Below are 10,043 nucleotides of genomic sequence, written 5' to 3'. Positions count from 1 at the left end.
ACAGCTGGCGATATGGCTTTAGTGAATAACTTAATAAATAAAATTAGCCTTAAACGCCAATAATGACAAATATTTCAATTATTGACCTTTAGTGAATCTAGTCCATAGTCTAGGGTAGACAAAGAGAGGACAGGGGGAAATATCCTTTTGATAGATGCACTCCTATTTCAAACCCAAAAAGGTGTTACGTATACTCAGTCTGTAGATAAAGACTTGTGGGTACAACTGCTTATGTGTCTAATAGAGAATTTAACACTTGGTGGAAATAGGTGGAAAAAAGGGGACTTTTATAGACTAAGGTAGAGACATGAATCACCCCGGGTGGTTAGATACCCACTACGGTTCAATCCTTCTAGTCCATAGTCTTATGCAGAATTGTTGCTAATTACCAATGTAAATGGCAAACCAAAGCTGTAATAGGGCTCACTGCCAATTGGTTTTGGATGATCATTGAAAGGTATAAAAGAACAATAATGCAGTAAACTGCAGGGCCGCCGACGGGGGGAGAGCCGGCACAAGTGTCCCGTGCCTGGTGGCTGCGGGGAGCCCGGCTGGCGCTGGAAGTTGGGGCCGGCCAGAGGTCTAATCCAACTTCTGCGTCCAGCTGCCTGGCCTCTGGTTGCCACCGGGCCCCGGCTCTCCCCAGCTGCTGCGTGCCTTCGGCCTGGGCCCCCCTCTCTCCTGCCGGTGCACGCCGGAAGCTGGGCCCGACTTCTGGTGTGCACCGGCGGGAGAGAGGCCGGGCATGGGAGAGAGTGGGTGGGGGGTCGGGGGGTGATAACTCCTTCCACTGCACATACAATCTTGTGAATGCACAAATCATGAGAACAGGACAGGCTTTCAGTAGTTACAGTGCAATATCTTCCCTTCCCTCTCACCACGGGACTGGTAGTGGCTCATCTCATTAAAGAGCCTCGTGCGCAGCCAAGTTGCAGATCCAAACTTAACTAGAAATCACTTGCAGTCCACCCAGGTCTCTGCCTAGTCCTGCAGCTGGGATCTACCTGCTACTGTGGTGTAGGAGGTGTCCCGTATCTTACCTGTACAGATGTTCTTAAGCTGGATACAGACCTCTCTTTATGAGAGCTTGTCTGTCATGTTCCTTGCTTAAGGCCGTGATTAGACCTAAAAATGCGCACGGCGTCGCGTGGCGCCAAAACAAGTAGCATAAATCCAACTAAAGGGCTCATACCGATGTTGACGATAGAAGCGCGCCGTACTGCAAAGTGGACGACTGGGGAAGAGACATCCAAATTTGTTTTTCTCTGGCGACGGCCGTGTCACGTGAGCGGTTCAGCCAATGAGGGCGAACCGCTGACGGCCACGCCTCCAAGCCTCCTCTGACCTGTCTCCCCGCTATAATCAAGATGCTGCTCGGCGGCAGCGCAGGGTGACGTCACAGAATAGCGCTGCCGACACCTGCAGCTCTTGGTATAATCTCATCCTAAGGGGTTATGTGTCTTAAAGGGCACTGCCCTAACTAGGAAAACCATAAGCAGGGAGAATACAGGCAGTCCTCGTTTTATATCGCTTCGCTTTACAACGAATGGCTTATCCAACGCTATGCAATGCATACCTATGTTCATTTTTACAACGCCAAAACGGTTTATCCAACGCTCTTACGACTCTTTGCAACGTTGTGTGTATATATATATACACATTCACATAAACAACGTTGCAAAGCGTCGTAAGAGCGTGTATATATATATAATATTATACTATATAATATTATATTATACTATATAATATATTATTTATTATGTTATATTATATATATAATACAGTATATACACTATATAATTTATGTGTGTGCTGCATATCTTATTGCCTGCATAAAATATTTGGTGTATTTTAGTGTTAAAAATGCCTTCAGGAACAGAACCTTTCATTTAAACAGTGTTCCTATGGGAAAACGTGTTTCGCTTTATAACGTTTCGCTTTACAACGCCATTTTGAGTAACGCATTGTGTCGGATAACCGAGGACTGCCTGTACTTAACTACATACAGTGGTGTGAAAAAGAAAGTACACCCTCTTTGAATTCTATGGTTTTACATATCAGGACATAATAACAATCATCTTTTCCTTAGCGGGATTAAGAGTGAGGGGGCCATTGAGTGATAGCAGAGGGGGGGAGAGTGAGAGGGGGTGTAAGAGGGAGTGAGGAAGAGAGAAGGGTGAGTGAGAGGCAGGGGGGGAAGAGAAATACTTGTGTAGAGGGGGAGAAAAGAGGTGGGGGCTTGTGAGGAGGTGTAAAAGGGGGGTCTCTCAAGACCGCCAACACGCGCGAGGAGGGTGGTTTGGCGGTCAAAAGTCTAGTCCTCGGCCCAGGGAAATATGTCGGCGGCCCTGGAAGACTGAATATATTTTTCTGTTTAAAAGCAGCTCTAACCAATCAAAGTAGTTTCAGCTCAACCAGTTACCTTTATAAACAACAATTAGGAAGGAATGTGCCACAGCAATGAGTTCATACTATGTATTTCCTAATAGAATAAGCCTGACGAAGGGGCCAGGAGGCCTTGAAACGTTGCTCTATTGTGCACATATACAGTAACAGTGCGTGTCTGCTAACATTTCCTCTCCCTGTGTGTGCTAATTCTTTCTGTATTACTGCTTTTTTTTGTTTTATTTATACATGTAGCAAGGTACACACCGGTATCCCCGAGCTCCCGTTCCCCCCCCCCCCCCCTCCTTACCCTCAGTATGTTATGCAGGGCAAATGGAGTTGCCGGTGGTTTTCGCCCCAGGGCGCCGCCATGTTAGGTGTGCGCGCGCACGAGCGCAGAGTCGTGCATGCGCAGAAGCGGCGAAGACCGGGAAGAGCCCTGGAAGGTTGCGCATGAGCGGGGCAAGGTCGCGGCGGCCATTAGAGTTGCGCAGGCGCAGTGTCCTATGCGCACGCGGTAACAATGTTAATCAAGCAGCTCAGAGACTACAACTCCCATGATGCTTAGGGAGAAAGCTGTCTGGTGACTCACGAGAGCCAATGGATGGCTGGATTGCTTCTGAAGGAATGAAGGACTACTGCCAGCTGGGACAGGAAGTGAGAAGTCAAGACCAGGAACCTGAAGGTGCAGGTTAGGTCCACGGAGCAGTGCTCCAGGGACTAGGCCAGAGGTAAATTTCCCGGGCCCAGTTAGTCCCCTGAGCCACTGTAGAGAAGTAACTGTATGGTGTAGGGAACTGCCTTAAGACAGGAACTCCTTCACTGTACTGTACTCATTGAGAGATGTTGCAGGACAGTGCCTGACTGTCATTACAGCGTGTAGCTGAAAGAGTAGCTGACTCCATAGCAGAGACTATTTGCAAAGGGATCATCCGGCTGGGGATCCCTCCTCTGGGGAGTCAGCGTGTGTATCCATTCCTGCAGAGAGCAGCTCAGTGTGTCGTGGGATCACGTTACGGAGCTGCTGATTATTCAAGGATTCTCCTGGTTAGGACAATAACCAGGAGCGTAGTATCTTAAGTGCACCTACGGGCCCCAACACAGGGAAGCGCTATCCCTCATATTCACTTTAACTTTATAGTTGGTGGACACTCAGAGGTTAAGTGCCCTGGCACATTGGTACACCGAGGACAATGGGTGATGCAAGAACTGATATGTGATGTACTGCAATGCCATGATTGACATGTGGGGGATATTCTGATGCTTTGGATGTAACGATGTTATGCATTGATAAATTTGCCTAAGTTAAAGTTCATGCTCAGTAAATACTGTTTCATTCCACTGTGTGTATTCACTGTATGATTGTTCTGGTGAGGGCACACTTCCACCACGCTGGGAACCCTCATCAGTGGAGGCGCTGCACCGAATGTAAGTATACCCCAGGCTCCCAGTGGCGGAGGTTCAGGCCTCTTGTTAGCCTCACAGGTGACAGCAGTACCAGTAGTTATAGTACCCTAGGGGTACACCCGCTACATTCATTACAGAAGAAACTTGGTGAGATCAAAAGCAAAACGGAAGTTCTTCATCTTCTTTCATTGACCTTTCTGAGCGCTGATCCAGTATGGGTTTTTTTTCCTAATAGAATAGCCATGGTAGACATGAAATTCCAAATATTTAACCATCATCAAAATGTAATTAGCTTCGCAATGTAGTAATCAATAAGCACAGCACTGCCATTTTATGTGTGTCGGGAGGGGGGGGCGAATGGAGAAAAATTCACTATGACCTGTCAATCAACCGGCCAGTCTTTCTGGGCTACATATGAACTTTGACATTGCTCAAGAATGTCGCTGATTGTTCAATAAGGCCGGACAAAAAAAAAATGAAACTTTACCTAATTACAGCAGCAATCTCAGGTCATGTACCCAAATAACACACCTGCACGGAAATCACTGTTTCTCACAGAGTCATTTACCTAGAAACGTAATGTAATTAATGGTTTGGCTTTTTTCCGTAAGCTGCAGGGCACACAGCCGAGATACGTGAGGCATTGGGACACATTTTGTAAAACTGGTACACATTGGCCATTCATAAATTGAGGAAAACATGCAAAGATGGCCCATTTGTAAATAAGCAGCAAGCACGCGCCACTAGCTTATTCGATGATCAAGATACACCTTTAGAGCAACCTTCTTCCTTAAGCACTGCGGCACCCTCTAATTATCCCCTTTTATCCCATCGAAAAGTAACAATTATTCCATTGGAACGTAACAATTATTCCATCATTAGCTAAACTGCTGAAGGTGGAGAACAATGGATGAGTGATTAGATAAATAATTAAAGTGTTCATTTATTATCACAGGTCATAACGAGGTAACCTTTAAGACTAATGAAGTATTTTTTTTTTTTTAAGAAACCAATTCCATTAGTAATTTGTATTATTTTGCCTGCTAAGTGTAATTGCCATTTTAATATGAAGTTATATGTACATTAATTGTGATTATATATATATATATATATATATATAATATATATAATATATATATAATTTGTAACATCGCCGGAAGAAGAGATCAGTGTATCTCGAAAGCTCGCACAAATAAAAGCATTTCGTTAGCCACAGAACGGTATCATCTATTTATTTTTTGATATATATATATATATATAATCATTGGTTACTAAAGCCAACATGGCTTGTCCTTCATCAGAGCTAGTTTTATAAGAAAACCATTCCAACCTAATATGACTGAGGAACTGCATTGCATCTCACTAGCAGGAAACAAACTAAACAAAATGGAAGAGGATTTGTTAATACACAAAAAGGAGTCTGAGGGCCAGCAACTTGGGACGCCCCTAGCAGGGGTCAAGAAGGATAATACGTGGTTAACCTGGGTGCTAAAGTGAAAATAATCTGGTCAGTAAACAAGGCTAGTAGATAGGCAGCAGCTAAGCATACCAATAACAGGAGATCAAGTCATTGCACAAAAAGGCCACTTAATGACTAAAGATTCATCCAAGCATCGCTTTGATGACTCTTTAGTCATTAAATTACTTTTTTTTGCCATTACTTGATCTCTGTTTTTGGCGTGCTTGGCTACTGTTTATCTATCTAGAGGCTTTGTTACCCCATTTTCTGCCAGACATTCCAGGAATATAGTCACTGATTTTGTTTTCTTACTTCCAGGTTGTGAAACATATTTAACTGGACGAGTTTACGGTGTTGGCTCGTTAACTAACTACTGTACTATAGTTCAGTCGTAAATGATATTTTGGGCTTATTAGTGGTAATGTTATTCACCCTTCCTGTTGGCAATGTGGCAATATGGGGTTAGCTCACTATGGATTGCAAGTAGGCCTCCAGGAACTGAAAAGTGTGTCTCTTGGGATTACATTGAAAGAGCTGGCAGTGCTGTGAAAGTAGAGCAATGTATAGGCTTAGCGGAAGCATTATTTGGGATTTGTTATACCAATAAAGGCCTCACCTTGAGTCATTAATCTCACTTACATGTGCCTTCGTACATCAAACCCCTGGCAATGCAGCACACACTGTACAGGCTGGTGATTAATGCCTTCCAGGACATGCATGGAAATATCCACACTTTCCATGTGATGCAGCCTGCTTTTGAGCAGCCCTGGGTAGGATTTTCTTCGGAGCTGGCTTTGCAGAGCATGCTTGGAGCTTTGGCTGTACATACTTTGCTCTGTCCCCACTTGTTAGGAATGAACGTACAGTATTTAACATAATCGGAAGCAGTTTCATTCAGTTGCAATTTATATGCACTGCTCAGTGGGTTATAGGTTATAATATTAATCCAGCCTCTGACAGGAGGGCAGACTAACAGTTTATCTCATGCAGCAAATGTTAGTCTTGATGACTATAAAACACAAAGCTCATAATTGTTGACCAGCTATTTTTTATTTGTTATATCTTGTTCCTGAAGTGAAAAAATGGGAGGAGCGCACAAACCAAATGCAGCAGGAAGGACCCGGAATCAAAAAATAAATAAAAGGGTACTTTAATGTGTCATGAGACCCATCCAACGCGTTTCGAACGTCTTTAAAGAATGCTGTGACGTTCGAAACGCGTTGGACGGGTCTCATGACACATTAAAGTACCCTTTTATTTATTTATTGATTCTGGGTCCTTCCTGCTCCATTTGGTTTGTGCGCTCCTCCCATTTTTTCACTTCTGCTATAATCTATGGAAGCTGCACAGCCTGTCAGCCACACCAAGGATATGTGAGTAATTGCATCAACTTAGGGGAACCTGCCAATGAGACTGTTAGTGGGTGGTCTGGTACTACCCACCACCTGTCTTCAGGAGGATAGTACCCATTATTGGTTGTTATACATCACTATAAGTACTTGTTATTACAGATTCCTTTGGATGGTGGTTTTGGCATTATTTAGGGTGACCATTTGTCCCGGTTTTACCGGGACAGTCCCGGTTTTTTCATTCCTGTCCCGGTTGCTGGTCCGTCCCGGTAATGTCCCAGTTTTTGGCCCTGGTCCCGGTTCTTGTAGCAGGATGCGGGGGCTCTGTGCGATGCGGCGGGGGCAACGCACGGGCGGTGAGGATTTGCAGAATGCTGGGGGCTTGGACTTTTGGATAATGCCAGCTGGGCCTTAGGGGATTGGTAGAAGGATGCCGGGGGCGGGTCTTTGTAGGATGCCGGGCCACAGGGGATTGGTTGGAGGTCGGAGGAAGCCGGGGTGGGGCTTTGCAGGCTGCCGGGCAAAGCACACTGAGCTGCTTTTTTCTCAGAGCAGGTAGAGGTGTGTGTGTGAGTGTGTCTCTCTGAGTGTGTGGCTCTGTGTGTGTGAGTGTGGCTCTGTGTGTGTGTGGCTCTGTGTGTGTGTGTGGCTCTGTGTTTGTGTGTGGCTCTGTGTGTGTGTGTGTGTGTGTTTGAGCATGGCTATTAGAGAGGGTTGGGGTTGCTTACATTGCATCTGATCTCAGACGCGCTATTAGAGAGGGTTGGGGTTCCTTACAATGCATCTGATCTCAGCCGTGCTATTAGAGAGGCTTGGGGTTCTTTACATTGCATCTGATCTCAGACGCGCTATTAGAGAGGGTTGGGGTTCCTTACAATGCATCTGATCTCAGACGCGCTATTAGAGAGGGTTGGGATTCCTTACATTGCATCTGATCTCAGACGTGCTATTAGAGAGTGTTGGGGTTCCTTACAATGCATCTGATCTCAGACGCGCTATTAGAGAGGGTTGGGGTTCCTTACAATGCATCTGATCTCAGCCGTGCTATTAGAGAGGGTTGGGGTTCCTTACAATGCATCTGATCTCAGACGCGCTATTAGAGACAGTTGGGGTTCCTTACAATGCATCTGATCTCAGACGCGCTATTAGAGAGGGTTGGGGTTCCTTACATTGCATCTGATCACAGACGCGCTATTAGAGAGTGTTGGGATTCCTTACAATGCATCTGATCTCAGACGCGCTATTAGAGAGGGTTGGGGTTCCTTACAATGCATCTGATCTCGGACTCGCTATTAGAGAGGGGTGGGGTTCCTTACAATGCATCTGATCTCAGACACGCTATTAGAGGGGGTTACAGGTTCCTTACAATGCATTTGATCTCAGGCGCACTATTAGTGTGGGTTGGGGTTCCTTACAATGCATCTGATCACAGACGCGCTGTTAGAGAGGTTGGAGTTCCTTACAATGCATCTGATCTCAGACGCGCTATTAGAGAGGGTTGGGGTTCCTTACAATGCATCTGATCTCAGGCATGCTATTAGAGAGGGTTGGGGTTCCTTACATTGCATCTGATCTCAGACACGCTATTAGAGAGGGTTGGGGTTCCTTACAATGCATCTTCTCTCAGACGCGCTATTAGATAGGGTTGGGGTTCCGTACATTGCATCTGATCTCAGACACGCTATTAGAGAGGGTTGGGGTTCCTTACAATGCATCTTATCTCAGACGCGCTATTAGAGAGGGTTGGGGTTCCTTACAATGCATCTGATCTCAGGCGTGCTATTAGAGAGGGTTGCGGTTCCTTACAATGCATCTGATCTCAGACGCGCTATTAGAGAGGGTTGGGGTTCCTTACATTGCATCTGATCTCAGATGCGCTATTAGAGAGGGTTGGGGTTCCTTACAATGCATCTGATCTCGGACACGCTATTAGAGAGGGGTGGGGTTCCTTACAATGCATCTGATCTCAGACGCGCTATTAGAGAGGGTTGGGGTTCCTTACAATGCATCTGATCTCGGACGCGCTATTAGAGAGGGTTGGGGTTCCTTACAATGCATCTGATCTCGGACGCGCTATTAGAGAGGGTTGGGGTTCCTTGCAATGCATCTGATCTCAGACACGCTATTAGAGAGAGTTGGGGTTCCTTACAATGCATCTGATCTCGGACGCGCTATTAGAGAGGGTTGGGGTTCCTTACAATGCATCTGATCTCGGACGCGCTATTAGAGAGGGTTGGGGTTCCTTACAATGCATCTGATCTCGGACGCGCTATTAGAGAGGGTTGGGGTTCCTTACAATGCATCTGATCTCAGACGCGCTATTAGAGAGGGTTGGGGTTCCTTACAATGCATCTGATCTCAGACGCGCTATTAGAGAGGGTTGGGGTTCCTTACAATGCATCTGATCTCGGACGCGCTATTAGAGAGGGTTGGGGTTCCTTTACAATACCTCTCATCTCAGACGCGCTATTAGAGGGGGTTGGGGATCCTTTACAATGCATCTGATCACAGACGCGCTATTAGAGAGGGTTGGGGTTCCTTACAATGCATCTGATCTCAGACGCGCTATTAGAGAGGGTTGGGGATCCTTACAATGCATCTGATCTCAGACGCACTATTAGAGAGGGTTGGGGTTCCTTTACAATACCTCTCATCTCAGACGCGCTATTAGAGGGGGTTGGGGATCCTTTACAATGCATCTGATCTCAGACGTTCTATTAGAGAGGGTTGTGGTTCCTTACAATGCATCTGATCTCAGACACGCTATTAGAGGGGGTTACAGGTTCCTTACAATGCATTTGATCTCAGGCGCACTATTAGAGTGGGTTGGGGTTCCTTACAATGCATCTGATCACAGACGCGCTGTTAGAGAGGTTGGAGTTCCTTACAATGCATCTGATCTCAGACGCGCTATTAGAGAGGGTTGGGGTTCCTTACAATGCATCTGATCTCAGGCGTGCTATTAGAGAGGGTTGGGGTTCCTTACATTGCATCTGATCTCAGACACGCTATTAGAGAGGGTTGGGGTTCCTTACAATGCATCTTATCTCAGACGCGCTATTAGATAGGGTTGGGGTTCCGTACATTGCATCTGATCTCAGACACGCTATTAGAGAGGGTTGGGGTTCCTTACAATGCATCTTATCTGAGACGCGCTATTAGAGAGGGTTGGGGTTCCTTACAATGCATCTGATCTCAGACGCGCTATTAGAGAGGGTTGGGGTTCCTTACAATGCATCTGATCTCAGGCGTGCTATTAGAGAGGGTTGGGGTTCCTTACAATGCATCTGATCTCAGACGCGCTATTAGAGAGGGTTGGGGTTCCTTACATTGCATCTGATCTCAGACACGCTATTAGAGAGGGTTGGGGTTCCTTACATTGCATCTGATCTCAGACACGCTATTAGAGAGGGTTGGGGTTCCTTACAATGCATCTGATCTCA

Source organism: Ascaphus truei, chromosome 2 (genome assembly GCF_040206685.1).
Source record: "Ascaphus truei isolate aAscTru1 chromosome 2, aAscTru1.hap1, whole genome shotgun sequence".
Taxonomy (NCBI): domain Eukaryota; kingdom Metazoa; phylum Chordata; class Amphibia; order Anura; family Ascaphidae; genus Ascaphus; species Ascaphus truei.
This window is presented reverse-complemented; position numbering follows the sequence as displayed.